Below are 15541 nucleotides of genomic sequence, written 5' to 3'. Positions count from 1 at the left end.
TGAGTAAGGACCACAGGGACAGCAGACAAAGCTTGGTGTGCAAGGAAACCTTGCACTCAGTTCCCATTGGTGTTATATCAGGAAAAGGAGCTGAAGATGGTAGGCAATTTAAAAACTGGGAATAGGATTCTCACAGGCACAAATTAAAAGTCTCTGGAGAGAAACCAGCAGATGCTTCCAGCAGCAGAGGAAGAGGGGGGTGGGTCCCACAACTTGCCAATGACAGTCAGTGATAAATGTGAAGATTCTGTTTGTCACTAGCCATTTTGGAAATCTAATAACCATGGAATAAACTGGTGACTGTATGAAGAGATGAAGCATAATAATGTCTGTGATGGAAAATTCATTCAAAATTATTTCACACTGGGTGTTATTTGTGCATGTGTGTTATGAACAGACAAACAAATCAATTAAGATGTTAATTCAATATGCATGGTCTAGAAATTTGAGATTTTTAAAAAAATGTTGATTTTTGGATACAAAATAAAGTCTACCCTGTCTATCCTGGGTCAAAAATCATGGTGGTCCCATAACCTAGTTTTGTGCATAGTTTTGACACATACTCCATAACAGAATTATAAGGAAACAAGAGACTGTTCACCAAAAGACAACTTAAATGATCTTAAAGATGAATAGTCCGAAGTCTGCAAGCTGTCTGGTCTACTGTGCAGAGAGGTGCTCAGAAAATGGGATTTTATTAGTGTTTTCTTGACTTTTACTTTTAAAAACTAAGCACAGAAGCTATGCTTGTCCATCTGAAAGGGAAAAATTGGTGTCTGTGCTTTATTTCTTTTTAATTAAAAAATGTGTGTGTGTGTGTGTGTGTGTGTGTGTGTGTGTGTGTGTGTGTGCAGAAAACAGTGGAGGGCAGCAGGTCCTTTTGAGCTGGAGTTACAGGTGGTTGGGAGCCGTTTGATCAGGTGCTGGGACTTGAACTCGGGTCCTCTGGAAGAGCAGCCAGCACTCTTAACGGCTGTGCATCTTTCCAGCCTTTGTGTTTTGTGGTTCTAATTGTAACTGAATTGATGGCATTGTCCACAGGGTTTAGGGCTGTCACTTTTAAAAACCCGTTCCTTCTTGTCCTATCTCCATTGGAGACAGATTGGGTAAATTGTGTTTTCCTGGGAAGTTATTGAGTTTATCGGGTTTATTTTCAAAGTAATCACACGACTTCCACAAAAGTTGATTTAATGGTTTATTCCACCGAATTTTGTAGATGCCTGTGTACACACAGTGAAACACCTCAGTAGATTTTGATCCTGTTCTTGATGTTTGGTGACATTATCTCATTCCTGAAAACTATATGGTTAAATTAAATTCACACCATCAATCTAAAAAAAAATTCCCGAATTCTAGAACAAAAATATACAACAAAACCCCACAGCATTTCAGCTCATGAAAACCAAAAACTTTCTTCATAGCTTAAAACAAGCCAACTGAATAATGCAAATGTTAGTAATAAAAACCAGCTTGAAGGTAAATGAATGTGGATTGTTCATATGATGTAACACATAGATTAGTCATAATCTCCAGAGAAGGGGTGTCTGGACAGTAGCCGCCGGGGTGGGGGGGTGGGTTAGCAGGAAGCCATTCCTTCAAAGGTATTTTCTCTCCGTATTGATGTTTCATTGCTTAATTTTAAGGAAGTCATGATTATTTGCCTTCAAACTATACTTAAAAGCAAAGTTTGTAATAATTTGAAAAGACTTTCAGGTCAAAATGCCTTGGTGAGTGCTGTGGTGCTTTGAGGCACATGGGAGCCCTCACCGAGCACCATCAATTATGGCACACAGATCTCTTGGATCCACAGAGCAGAGAGTTCCTGAACTGCCTAAGCATGAAATTAAAGTCAGACTTGTTTCCCACTTGAAATTTCCTGACCAGAAATATACTGAGTAAATTAATGATTGGCTTTGTCAGAAACTGAAATACTGAAGTATCACTTTCTTTTAACACAGTGAATCCACTTAAAGGGTGTGGAGTAAGAGAGTATGAGTCTTATACCAATAAAAGAGAGATCCAAACTTTTCAAAAGAATTCAGTGGAAACTCACTGAAATGAAGTCACACTCACTGAGCCTGGGTCCTGTATTTTAATATTATTATTGTTGTTATTTTAAGTTTGTGTGTGTGGGTGTTTTGCCTACATGTTACATCTGTACACCAAGTGCATGCAGTGCCTGCAAGAGACCAGCAGAGTGCTTCAGGGTCCCTGTAACCGGGGTTCCAGATGCCTGTGAGTCACCATGTAGGTGCTGGAAATGGAATTCAGGTCCTCCGGAAGAGCAGTCAGTTACTTTTAACTGCTGAGCCATCTCTCTGTCACTGGATGCTATTATTTTAATGGATAAGAAAAATCAAATGGAGCACGTCAAATCAGTTTAGCTTGCTCGGGTATTCCTGATTCTCCAACAAGTTGCTCCTTTGGATGTTGAACACTCTGAGGCTGGTTATCCTATCCTCTCTGTTCAACTCACACTATGGACTTTTTTCCATGGTTCTTGGGGAAAATGAAGACTTCTTAGTTTTGTTGGAAGACCCTTGACAATCTGGTTCTCACAAATCCTTCAATTTTTTTTGTGTTTACTGTCCTGGTTGGTTTTTGTCAATTTGATACTACTTAACATTATCTGGGAAGAGGAACTTCAGTAGAGAAAAGGCCTCCATCAGATTGGCTTGTAGGCATGTCTGTAGGGCATTTTCTTGGTTACTGATTGATGTGGGCGGGCCTAGCTTACTGTGGGTGGTGCCAGCCCTGGGTAGATGGGCCTGGCTAGTATGAGAAAGCGGGCTGAGCCAGCCATGGAAAGCAAGCCGGTAAACTGTGTTTCTTAATGAGTCTACTTCAGTTCCTGTCTCCAGATTCCTGCCTTGAGTTTCTGCCTCGGCTTACCCAGCTGTAACCCAAATAAACTCTTTCCCTCCAAGTTACAACAGAAAGCAAACTGAGATACTTACCTTGCTCCTAGAGTACTGTTTTAGCCAGGCTGAAATACTCTGAATTACTCTGAAATACTTTGAATTCGCTCTCACCTGCCATCCTTTGTAAAATCAAACTTTCTCCTTAAAGCCCTGTTTTTAATTTTTCATTCTACACTCCTCTTCTGTGAAGTCTCAGGTTGAGTGTAACTTCTTGGGAAGGTCCTGCTGTGGCTCCCACAGACCCTTCTTCTCCAAGTTGCTTTTGGTCAGTTTTTTTTTTTTTTTTTTTTTTTTTTTATCACAGAGGCAGGAAGCAGGTGAGGACACACACGAATCAAAATCTCATACTCTACCTCGTGAAATGTGCAGTTAATAAATATCAGTTGAAAGTGAAAACTGGGTTCTAACTCCATCCTTAACAGGTCTGCCACCCACATCACTAATTGTATTATTATGTTTTTGCATTTTTATTAGAAAATTGTTTTAAAAAATTCTCTGGGATGCTAATGAAAGTTTCCTACAGCACAGACACAGAACAACCCCCTGGTCAAGGTCCTGGTCTACAGGGTAAACAGTGTTAGTTGTGTGTGCTGCCTTCTTTGGGGGAAGGGCACAGAGAGGTTGTTAAAAATACTGTATTTGGGCTGGGGAGATAATTCAACCAAAAAGTGCGTTCCTCAAAAGCATGAAGACCTGAGTTCAGTGCCTGGCCCACAAGACAGACAGTGCTGTGTGTGGGCATGCACACACACACACACACACACACACACACACACACACACACACACACACATATACACCCTCAGGTCAGGTTTACAGCAATGTGCTTCCTATACAGAATACATTTTGGATGAATAGAAAACAAGTATGGAGCAAGTGGAAGATTTGGGATAGTGTTTTCAGCAGCTATAGAATATGGGGATTAAATGGGTTTTTCAACTCGTTGGAAAAAAAAGTAGACGTGCAGTAGTGTTATGAAGGCAGAGGATCTACTAGGGGAACTAGGGAAAGGCAGAGGATCTGGGCGCAGAGAGTTGGGGAGGGTTAAGAGAAAGAGCAAATGATTAGGGCATATATGTATGGAAATTCCATGATGAAACTCATCACTTTTTAATGCTAACCTAAAAAATTAATTTAAAAAAAGTGTTATCTATGACTTTATTTTAGTGATTTAATTTTGTTTTTAGTCTTTTTTTTTTAAATAACCTTGCAATTTGATCGGTCTGTGGTAACTGGGGAAAAATCAGGTTTACAAAAGTTGTAAATACAGTGTGAAACCATTCAAGTGCTTTTCAAAGATGATTTAAGAGCTTTCAATCAGCCTTACCCTGTGTTAAACTAAGAAAAAGTTTTAAAAAGGCAAAAGAGCTCCACCTGGTGGTAAACAGGAGAACTGCCCAATCTGTATTTCCTAATTTGGAACAAAGCCATTGATACTGTTTCTGTGTCATATGGAATTAGTAAATTTAACAAATTATCTATTTTTTTTTTAAAAAGATCTTGTTTTTTTAACGTTGTAAGGTTTTACCAACTTCTTTTCTATATCATCCCTTCACACTGTCTGTGGTGGGGAAATCATATCTGACAGTAAGCCCTTCACCTCTAGGCTCTGAAATCCTGCCATCCTTTGGTTCCTGGTTAGGCCACACCCCCCTCCACCAGACTGCTGTCCCCAAGGACCTAGCACAGGATGGCAGAGATAAAGCACAGCTTGAGGGACGGATGGACTCTGTGTGCACACATAGGACACCTGTCTTGGGCCTTTAACTCCTTTTCATGCAGACATTTCCCTTTACAGAATCTTTATATGTTCAACTCTGCTTTGGTGCCTGCTTTTCTAAGACCCCAGACTAACGTGAGATCCCTTCTGAAAGTCACACACATCAGTGTTCAGTGATGAAAGAGAGCAAGTGTCCTGGGATACCAGTGGGCCCAGGAGCTCCAAAAGCCACAGGTAGGATTTCTGACATAGCCCCCCCCCCCCCCCACTGGTCACGATGGACAACAGTGACAGATGAGTCAATGCAAATCCCCTTCTAGAAACACACTTCTGTGAAGAAGAGCCACGGGTGTCATCTCTGTATACACAGAGCGCATCATGTTGATTGTTACTACGCTTCAGCTTAAGTGCTGGCCGTGTTTCCTCTGGGGAGCCAGAGTCCGCTGACGTTATCACGGGAATGGGATGCACACCCTTGTACTGTTAGCGAGCACTGTCGGTGGGTGGCGTGGAGGGACAGGGGGTTTACTGTTCCTGGTAGAAAGGCCACGGTAACTTACACCTTCTGGAAACCGCAGAAGAGTCTGGCGTCACACTGCTCTCTGTTTGCTTGTCTCCCGACACCCACATGGTGACAGGACCCCAGGGAAATAAAGCTTCAGGTCACCGTGCAGAGTGACAGGAAACAAAGGCAGCGTGGGGTGGAGAGTTCTGGCTGAGTCCCTGCTGCTTGGCTGGACAGTCCCCTCAGGCCGGGGTGAACCACGTGCCCTTCTTCAGCCCCAGTTTCTTTATCTGGCAGAGAAATCAATCTCTTCTCTGTCACAGTTTTAAGGCTTAAATAAAACAAACCATTTGAGGACATTCAAACCAAAACACATTTGCCTACTAAGGTTTTATTATTAATGTTAATTTTATTTTTATGAAATTACCTGCTAAAGAAAACAAATAGGTATCTTAATCTTTTATTAGTTTTTTTTATTTTTTATTTTTTGCAGTATATGCTAAGAAACTTGATTCTTTTTCCACTCCCCTCCACCTCTGCAGGCTACATTGGCCTCGAACTTACTACATAGCCAAGACTGGCTTGGCCTCCTTCTCCTCCTTCTCCTCCTGCTTCTACCTGCTAGGTGTTGGGCTTACAGGTGTGGGCCACCATGCGTGACTCAGAGATTTCTTGGAAACATTCTGAATCAACTATTTAAGTAGAAATATTGGCCTTACTTTACCTTTGTTCTGTAAGGTATATGGATTATTTAATAATAAAGATTAGGTCACTTAATGGCCATTTGGAAGGTTAGGATGGAATAAGTACAAATTCAGTTGGACAAAGGACCTGGAGGACCAGGAAAGCAATGGTAGAAGGAGGCCGCTTCACACTGCCTGACTGAAGCAAAGAGTGAAGGAGACAGCCATCTTTGTCTGTGGACAGCAATGAATAATAATTTCCTCTAGTAATTTCTGGTGTCCTTTCATAGTTTTTTAAAAACCCATTAATAATTTATCTCTATAAATTATATTTTGAGGCCATATTCTCAATGATATTATATCCTGCATGAACTATTCATTTGTAATCGAAACACAACATGATAGCACTTAGCTTTGATCTTTATGTCTTAGGCAATTGCGATACGTATGACATTATTATGAAGTAGCTTGATAGCATATCCTGCTTAATCCAAGCTAGAAGAGAGCGACAATCTAGGGCTTTTGGATGTGCATGTCTTGGGGAGCACAGGAGCGGGCAGCTCGGGCCATCTAAGGAACACCCTTTCTCTCCCTTTGCCTTGTCCAAGCTTTATATTCTTGGAGTAAACTCTGACCAAGGCTGTCTTTTGTGCCTGTTCCTTGGTCCTCAGATTGTGAAACATCCTCCACAAAATACCAGTTCTACAGAAGATGGGCAGCCCCTGGAAAGAGGCTAAGCGATGCCGGCAAGAGCGATAAGAGGTACCAAATGCCTGACATTCCTCACCTGTCAACGCTCTTTTTGTCTGTGACGGTTTTATTTTCCTCATTTTCAGAGATCATATGACAGAATTTAGTCAGAGAGCATCTCCACATGCTTATTTTACCCCTCTCTGGATATGCCATATAAGGAAGACAGAACATTAGTTATCAAACCCTGAGGGGCTGGCATTTCTTGTTCTTGGCTTCTTAGAACAATTGCTGATACGTAGAGTTAAGGCAAGATGCACGGGAGTACTGCAGTTTGGCACCTGCCTGGGCAAATCATAACTGTATCTGCTTTTCTTTCTCCACCACAGCCGTTATCAACAAGAGCACTCACTTCCCAGGGATGGTAGATGGCCGTGGAAGTGAAGTCTAGCTCTTTGTCTCTAATGAAGCTCTTTGTAGGCATATACAAGTGTGGCTTCTGAGATAAACTGCGTATTGTTCCTTTGAGAATGGCTCTTGCCACTGCTTTAAAATGGTGATAACTAGAAAGGAGGAAAATATGTCTAATATATATATATATATATATATATACATATATAAAATATGTGTGTGTGCATATATACATATATATATATTAGAATATATATTCTCGATATATGTACATATATACAGAAAACTCTCAGTTGCGGCTCTCATCTTTACCACCTTGTGTATAATACCGTAATATCTACTATTTAGGCAAGACAATCTGTCCTGCTCCTCTCACTTATTGTAATATGTAAAACATTTTACTTCTTCAGTTTTTTATTATTTATGAGTTTTTTTTATTTGTTTGTATATTTTTGAGACAAGGTCTCACTTTATGAACAATGTCCTCCTACAACTTATTAGCCCAAGCTGGTCTTATGTTAGTGATCTTCCTATGCACTGGGGTTATAGGTGTGAGTCATCATATCTGGCAGCATTTACTTTTTAAGTAGTTTTGAAATGTTATTTAAATAGACAATTTATCTTTCTGTTCTCAAAACATCTATTCCAACAAACACTAGAGGGCATTCATAGCTCTTCTCAAAAACATAAAATGACATTGCTTAACAAAGAACTGAGGAAATCAAGGCTTTCTTCACATTTTTATCCTTGAATTTTTATGTTTTACATACATTTCATCCAAGTTTGATAACTACGCTATTAACATATCCCTTCCTGGCCTATAGGAACTCATTTTTCATATTAGGTGAAAATCTAATGAAAGTTAGTTAAATTTCAATGCTGTACGTGAAATCTTTTAAAAGTGTGACATGCTCAAGAAACTGTCATTTGGGGGTTTGGGTTCTGATGTTGACATCTGTCCGCTGAGTATTCTCACTTGTCAAACTTGATGGCTCCCCATCTTCAGGAATGAGCTAGCGCTCTCCTGAGCAATGGCAGTCCAGCCTGTGGAGAAGGTCCAGGAACTGCAGGAGGTGGAGGTCCTAGAGAGCAGGAAGAGAAAGCAAGGGAAATTCCATCAGATAAGGGGAACTGGAGATCAGTAGAAATGAAGTCTTCGATTTTATCTGATGTGACATTCCCAGGCTAACTCGTGTGTGTGTGTGTGTGTGTGTGTGTGTGTGTGTGTGTGTGTGTGTGTGTGTGTAGAACTGTTGAACATTTACAGCTCTTCTAAGTTGCTATCCTTCTACTGTCTTGTTTACAGATCACTCACGTCACTCTGCCTCATTCTGACTTGTTTCCTAGTCAATCAACCAGCATCACATTAGAAAATAAAGGACAAGCCACCTTAGACATAAATGGAAAAGCCAACCTGCTAGCATTCCACACCAAGTCAAAAGAACATGACTTTTGGATTGTTTAGTAGAACATGTCAGGGCACCTGTGGTCCCAGTAGGCTGAGGCAGGAGGATGACTTGAGTGCTTAAAGCACATAAGTTTGAGACTAGCCTGGGCAACAGAGCAAATCTCTGTCTCAAAGCAAACCCCAAACCTCCCAAACCAAAAGTAGTAAGTTCAATTCAAAGTTTTTTTTTTTAAGAGGGATGGGGTGGGGGAATATTTACTGATGTTTGCTGACTATGTCTTGGGTACTCCCCACACTGAAACATGCCTGCTGGCCTCATGTTGACATCAGCTACATTCCAGATCAGCATTGTGGACCTAGCCAGCTTCCCGTGTGTGGCATGAGCATCCCCAGCCTGGTGAGACACTAGGCTTCTTCAGCTGTGTCTCCTTTGGTCTCTTCAGTCATTACACTGTTACTGATGTTTCTTTTCCTGTTACTACTGTTGTTAAAATTCTCTCCAAGAAGCACATATATGCTTCCTGTAACAGGAAAAACAATGTTCTACAAGTGATGGCTGTGAATTGAAAAGTATTATGCTGGGCCAAGGACCACTAAATTCTGGGAGGCCACCTGCTCTTGGATGGCTTTTGCCAGTGAGTTTGGAAAGCAATTAAAGATGCTTACTTTTTTGTGTCATGTCAATGTCAGCAATTAGGGGAGGCATATGGAACTCGCCTTGTGCCCTTTTATTTTTTTAAAATAATTTATTTATTTTTATTTTATGTGAATTGGTGTTCTGCCTGTATGCATGTCTGTGTGAGGGTGTCTGATCTTGTAGTTACAGACAGTTGTTAGCTGCCATGTGGGTGCTGGGAATCGAACTCATGACCTCTGGAAAAGCAGTCGGTGTCTTAACCACTGAGCCATCTCTCCAGTCCCAAAATGTTTGTTTGTTTGTTTAATATTTTTTAAGATTTATTTTATTCATTATGTATCCAATGTTCTGCCTGTATGTTTGCTGCAGGCCAGAAGAGGGCACCAGATCTCATTACAGAGAGTTGTGAGTCACCATATGGTTGCTGGGAATTGAACTCAAGACCTCTGGAAGACCAGTCAGTGTTCTTAACCACTGAGCCATCTCTCCAGCCCTGCCTTATACCCTTTTAAGGAGGAACAAAACTAAAGGCCTCAGATTTATAGGGACTCATTTATGTGAAGATAATAAATTCTCAAGCTAATTTATTTATGCAAATATTTTTACTGTAATGAAAATAAAATGTCCATGAAAGTTCTGAGTTTCTGATTATAACAGAAAATTACTTATGCGCATTCTTCATTAGAACTTACAAAGTCCTTAGAATGGATTTTGGAATTGTGGACAAAATTGCATAGGGAGATTGTGTGGACTCCTTTAGGACAGTTCAAGTTTATTATCAAGAAAAAAATGCACAGCAGATACTGTATACCCTTTGTTAATTAAATGATGTATAACCCAGGTGTGTGTGAGTGTGTATTTGTATGTATGTGTGTGAAACACAACAACATTTTCATGCAGGTTATGTGTATTTAATGCACTTTCTGTATTTCTAAACACTTTATAGAGTTACTATTATAATCATACAAAGTACCTTAAATATTCGAAATTTTATAACACACACACACACACACACACACCAGGTGGTGCATGCCTGTAATCCCAGTATTCAGGAGATAGAGGCAGGAGGATTGTCAATTCAAGGCTAGCCCGGGCTGCATAGCAGACTATGTATATGTGTGTATAAATAACTTGCTGGGTATACATATAGTATGTAAAAAAAAAAATCTATAAAATATTACCTCAAAAAGCAAATGAGCATGTTTGTGTGTGAGTAGATTGCAGAAATAATACAGGCAGGACTCTGTACTTTTGAAATAAGAACAATGAATATTAGATTCACAACAAAGCCTTTTAGATAGGTAACACTCAGTATGTATGGGATGCATGGCTGGTCTCCACATGCCCTGCATGGCTGATGTGTCTGCTTCTAACTTATCACTGCTGTCTATTACCCTCCTATCCCCTCTGTCTCCATGCTCCTTTTTTCCTCTCTAGGCTGAAAAAGTTCTGAGATAGGGGTACTTCAGATTTACCCATTGTTTCTCGACTCTCTCAAAAAATGTAGACATAAATGACATTAAGTAAAGTTATTTCCTTTATCATTGATGAAGTCACAATGACATATATAAAAGAATGTTGGCTATTATAAATATTCCTCCTTATGACTGTCACGTTTATCAAAGTTTCTTTTTCTTTTTAATTGTGTGTGTGTGTGTGTTTGTGTGTGTGTGTGTGTGTGTGTGTGTGTGTGTGTGTGTGTGTGTGTGTGTGTGAGTGCCTGGAGATGCCAGAATTGGGTCCCCTTGGAGCTGGAGAAGTGATGGGTGTTCATGAGCCTGATGTGGTCCCTGGGAACCAAACTCAGGTCCTGTGCAAGAGCATGCTCTTAACCACTGAGTTATCTCTCCAGGTCCACTTCATATTTTTTTGAGCATCCAGAACTCAACTCTTATGGTTATTCATGGGAACAGTCTGCACATTGCTGTATGAAATGTGGGTACACACATTTCCTGGTGCATGTGGACAGAGGACAGGCCAGGTGACAGCCTTGGGCATCGGGTCTCTTTGCTGTTTCCTGTCAGCATGCAAGCCTGGCTGACCTGAGTTCCCACGGTGTCTCCCGTCTCTTGTCTCTACCTCCCATCTCTCTGTAGGAGCACTGGGCTTAGAGATGCTTGCACCACATGTCTGCCCTCTTATGTGGGTTCTGGGGATTCAAACTCGGGTCTTTACGCTTGCACACAGCAAACACTTTACTCACTGGCCATCCCCCCAGCCCCCAGGATAAATTCTTATTCTCTTCGTGGTGAGAGCTGTATTTTCATGTGGACAGTTGTAGGATCCAGGCTCCTTGAGTCTGGGGACAGGTACTCTCTTTTTCCTTTGCTTGACTCCAAAGCCCAGGCGACTGAGCACTCTATTGTTTCTGAGGGAAATGGGCTCCAAGTTGACGTCAGAACTGATGGGTCACAAACCAAAGCCCTTATAGCCCCATTTAAGGGTTCTCTGTAGGGTACCAGTCCACTCTTTGACCCCATCCAGGCCTGGCCACACAATGAAGTTAGGGATGAAGAGGCTTCTCTTTTTTTTTTTTTTTTTGGTTTTTCGAGACAGGGTTTCTCTGTGTAGCTTTGCGCCTCTCCTGGGACTCACTTGGTAGCCCAGGCTGGCCTCGAACTCACAGAGATCCGCCTGGCTCTGCCTCCCGAGTGCTGGGATTAAAGGCATGCGCCACCACCGCCCAGCTGAGGCTTCTCTTCTTTAGTGGCCCCCGCCACACACTGTCTTCACACACAGCCAGCCTTGAGAAGTTACTTGAAGTTTGCTCAAGGTCAGCATCACTCTTTTTACTTGACCTAAATTTTTTCCATGTTGGGCTAGGAAAGCTTCCAAATTAAACTACATGAGATTAAGGAGAATCATCCTCTTATTTTTTTTCCCCAAGAGCAATGCACTGGGGTTGAGGCAGAGTGCACTTAGAGGTGACCAGTGCGGGCCACTCTGTCCTGCCAGAAACCAGCCTCCTGTTTAATTGTTTTGCTGTCTCCAGAGATGGCCACTGTAAAGAAAGCCAAGCACGAAGACATGTAAGTCATCATCTTTGGAGAGGAGAAATATGTGTTATCTGAGGAGAAGGACTTGAATCATCATTTGCAAATGACAGACTAATCACTGCGGTATGTTGAAACAGAAAACATAGCAGGTTAACAGTTTTCTCTGAATTTTTGCCTTGCCTTTGTTTTGTCTTCCTTGTGGGAGAAGACTGCTATGTATATATCCCGAAGGATTCTAGAGAGTTCCTTCTTGGTCCACACCTGGCTAAATAATCTTTGGCACTCTACAGCTTTGGAAATAATTGGATTTATTGACCGGTAGGGTGGGGGTGGGGGTGTCAAAAGAATCTAATCTACCTTTTTTTTTTTTCAGCTAACTCAATGATCCGGAAGAGTCTAGAGACTGGAGAATTTTGCCAATTAGAAAACAGACACAGCTAAACTACATCTAGAGATGTTTACCCAGGAAGTAACAGAACAAATAAACAAAGCGGGAAATATCAAGCTGTACATTGAAGAAGTATGACAGTAAAAATAGGAAATGACTCAAGTGTTCTAGGCAATAAGAATGATACTAAGATAAATTTTAATTCATTTGTTCTATGAAGTGCTACTTATTCATTAAAACTAATGCAGATCTATTATTTCCTCAGATAAAAATTCACAGTGTGTTGTTACATGTATATGAAAATATATGCAGGTGTAGTATATGTCTATACATTTCCACATAGAGTACTTGTGATAGTTGTGGGTGACTAGGAATATTATTTTTGTTTATGATTATCTATGTCTTTAACTCTTCTCTACTAAAAACTTAGATTGAAAAAGCATGAAACCCAAGTACTTAAAACTGTCTCCCATAGATTTTCCCCATTTCCTTTTATCTTAGTAAGATGTATCTTAGCACGCATGTGAGTATAGAAATCAAACATTGTTCTGACCAAACCTACACTATATTTGAAGATTGAAATTGAGGAAGGGGCTTGTTGTTATTTCTGCTCAATGTTGCAAACTCCTCATTTGATGATGTTTCACTGTCTGCCGCTTCTCTGTGTCTGCTACTTTTATTCTTTTACTTTTGCTTGCCATGTACATAATCAACTCATTCATTAAAGCCCCAAGTGTGGCTATCACAATCACTCTCCAGTCTGTAAAGAACAGATGTAAGATGTATCATTGACAAATAAACACAAATTCCTTTAAAATATTGGTAAGAGAAAGGCGAATAACCAACATGACCAGACACTACACAAAAGGGGAAAAAAACAGAAATGACACAAAACGTTTGAAAAGATACCAGTCCTACCAGTGACCAATAAAATGCAAACCAGAGTCACAAAGAGGTATGGTGAGATTTTATATCTCCTCTAGAGAGGTACTGATAGAGCAGAGACCCTACACCATGATGGTTAAAAGGCACAAAAACTGGAAAACCTGAAAGGATGCAGTCATGATGCAGATTGTAAATCTTTCCTCCTACCAGTTACATTACTGTTTTCATCCCCAGGGGAAGTTTTATGCCTGTAGCTCACGAGAGATGTCCAAGAATAGCCCCAGATGCTGTGTTTATGATAGTCCCGGTCAGGGAGCAACGCCCATGTTCAGTGGAAGGGGGCTTGATGAACAAGCGCTAGGGATTCACGCTATGGAATTCCACACTGCAGGGAAAAATAAAAGTTAGACATACCTTGCAAGCAAAACGTGGACTGGAAAAGTTAGTTCCAGAAGACTGGGCAAAGCTAAGCAGCATATTTTGAGAGAAATATAGATATATAGTGAAACATCAGGAAATGCAAGGGAGTGATGGACACAAGTGAAGACTGAGGGGAAAGGGAGACTGAAAAGGGCTGCTGAGGCGGAGGGTGTCAGCCTGCTCTACTGTTCACTGTGGCTGGTGATGCCTGGGATTGATCTGGGGGGGCGTCCAGAGTAATGCTAATTATCTCAATCTGGGTAGTTACTAATATAAATATTTTCATATATAAAAGAATTAATAAAACTGAGTGTGGACCCTGGCATTCATGAGTCTAAGGCAAGAGGAGGTACAGAGAGGTTCAAGGCCAGCCTGGGCTACATAAGTGAGATCTAGTCTCTCAAAAAAAAATTTAAAAGATATTGGGGTGGTGTTCTGGTTGGTTTTTTCAACTTGACACAAATTAGTCAGTAGGGAAGAGTGACTCTCACTTTAGGAATTGCCTTCATCAGATTGGCCTGTAGGCAAGTTTGTGGGGGCATTTTCTTGGTTGACTGATGTGGGGGCGCTCAGACTGCTTTGAAAAGAATGTGGCATGTGGTCTTGGGATGTATGAGAAAGCAGACTGAGCACTCCATGGCAAGCAAGCCAGTAAGCAGCACTTCTCCGTGCCCTCTGCTTCAGCTCCGGCTGGAGCTCCTGCCTTGACTTTCCTCAGTGATGGAGTGTGACCTGGGAGTTTTAAGATGAAATAAACCCTTTGCTCCCCAAGTTGCTTTTGGTTAATGTTTCATCCCAGGAGCAGAGAAATCCAACTAGAACATCTAGGAAGATGGGTCAGTGGTTAAAATGCATATTAGTGAGCTCTAGGTGTGAATGAGAGCAACTGCCTTAAAAGAACAAGGTGGACGAGCAGTCACGGATTTCTCATATCAACCTCCGTCTGCACATGCACTCCTGCGTGTGTGCACACACACATGTAAATACACATACGCACATGAACACATCACACACACAAACACACTAAAAGAACAAAAAGGAAAAAAAGGCTGCCAATAGAGAATGTGACTTCTCATCCCAATCCCGCCTCCACTACGAACCATGTCATTTTTGGCAAGGCACTTAGCCTCACCAGCCTCACTTGTAAATAAATGGTTTTTAACAAAGCCAGCCTTACCTTTTCATAGGATTGTGTGAGGACCAAGTGTACTTGAAAGTGTTTGGTGTGTTATTAATGAAAGGCAGTGTCCACAGGCAATATAGTTTTCCAAATAGGAACTCAAAAGGTTTAATCTGTCCAAACCGGTGTCCAGAACCCACATGACGAGAGGTGGGAATGATCAATTGAATCACACTTCCTCCTCCTGCCAGCCCAGCTTTCTGTGGAGTTGTTAGCCAAAGGCTGTCTGAAGCTGTTAGCTGGAGAGATGCAGCTGGCCTCGGGAGAGCCGGCCTTGGAATCAGAAGAAATGGCTCCGAATCTTGGCTTTGTCCCTGACTAACTGAGGTGCTAGTGACTGGCTTCCTACTCACACTCTTGGATTTCTTTGTGAAGTGGTGACTTTGTTGCCAATAGAGAATGGAAATATTTTCTTAAAAGAGATCAGGGCTCCCCGTCATCTTTCATACCCCCGGGGGTGGGGGGCACAGGAAGCAGCAGCAGGCGCTTGCTTCCCTTGCCTAGCAAACGGTGGGTGTTCACCTGAACCTCCAGCTTTCTTCCGTGTAGAGGCGACCTGCTCTGCCTTTTCATTTCTGACCTTCTGGAGGACCGGTCCCGGGGCAGAGAATGCCTGCTAAGTCTCTCATCTCTCTGTGCCTCCTGATCTCAGCTCAGCAGGGTGGTTGCTAGCTCTTTGACTGTAAGCCAACAGGAA

At 41.6% G+C, this 15541-nt stretch overlaps 1 long non-coding RNA gene across 1 annotated transcript; it reads left to right on the top strand.

Annotated features, from left to right (window-relative positions):
- Nucleotides 1-11882: 11882 nt before the first annotated feature.
- On the top strand, nt 11883-13178 carry LOC128106335 (uncharacterized). Its single transcript, XR_008216666.1, has 2 exons — nt 11883-12094; nt 12345-13178. It is a non-coding gene; the product is annotated as an uncharacterized LOC128106335 (long non-coding RNA).
- Nucleotides 13179-15541: the final 2363 nt, after the last annotated feature.

The sequence above is a fragment of the Peromyscus californicus genome, unplaced genomic scaffold (genome assembly GCF_007827085.1).
Source record: "Peromyscus californicus insignis strain IS unplaced genomic scaffold, ASM782708v3 Scaffold_9__1_contigs__length_137607984, whole genome shotgun sequence".
In the NCBI taxonomy this organism is placed as follows: Eukaryota; Metazoa; Chordata; class Mammalia; order Rodentia; family Cricetidae; genus Peromyscus; species Peromyscus californicus.
This window is presented reverse-complemented; position numbering and strand designations above follow the sequence as displayed.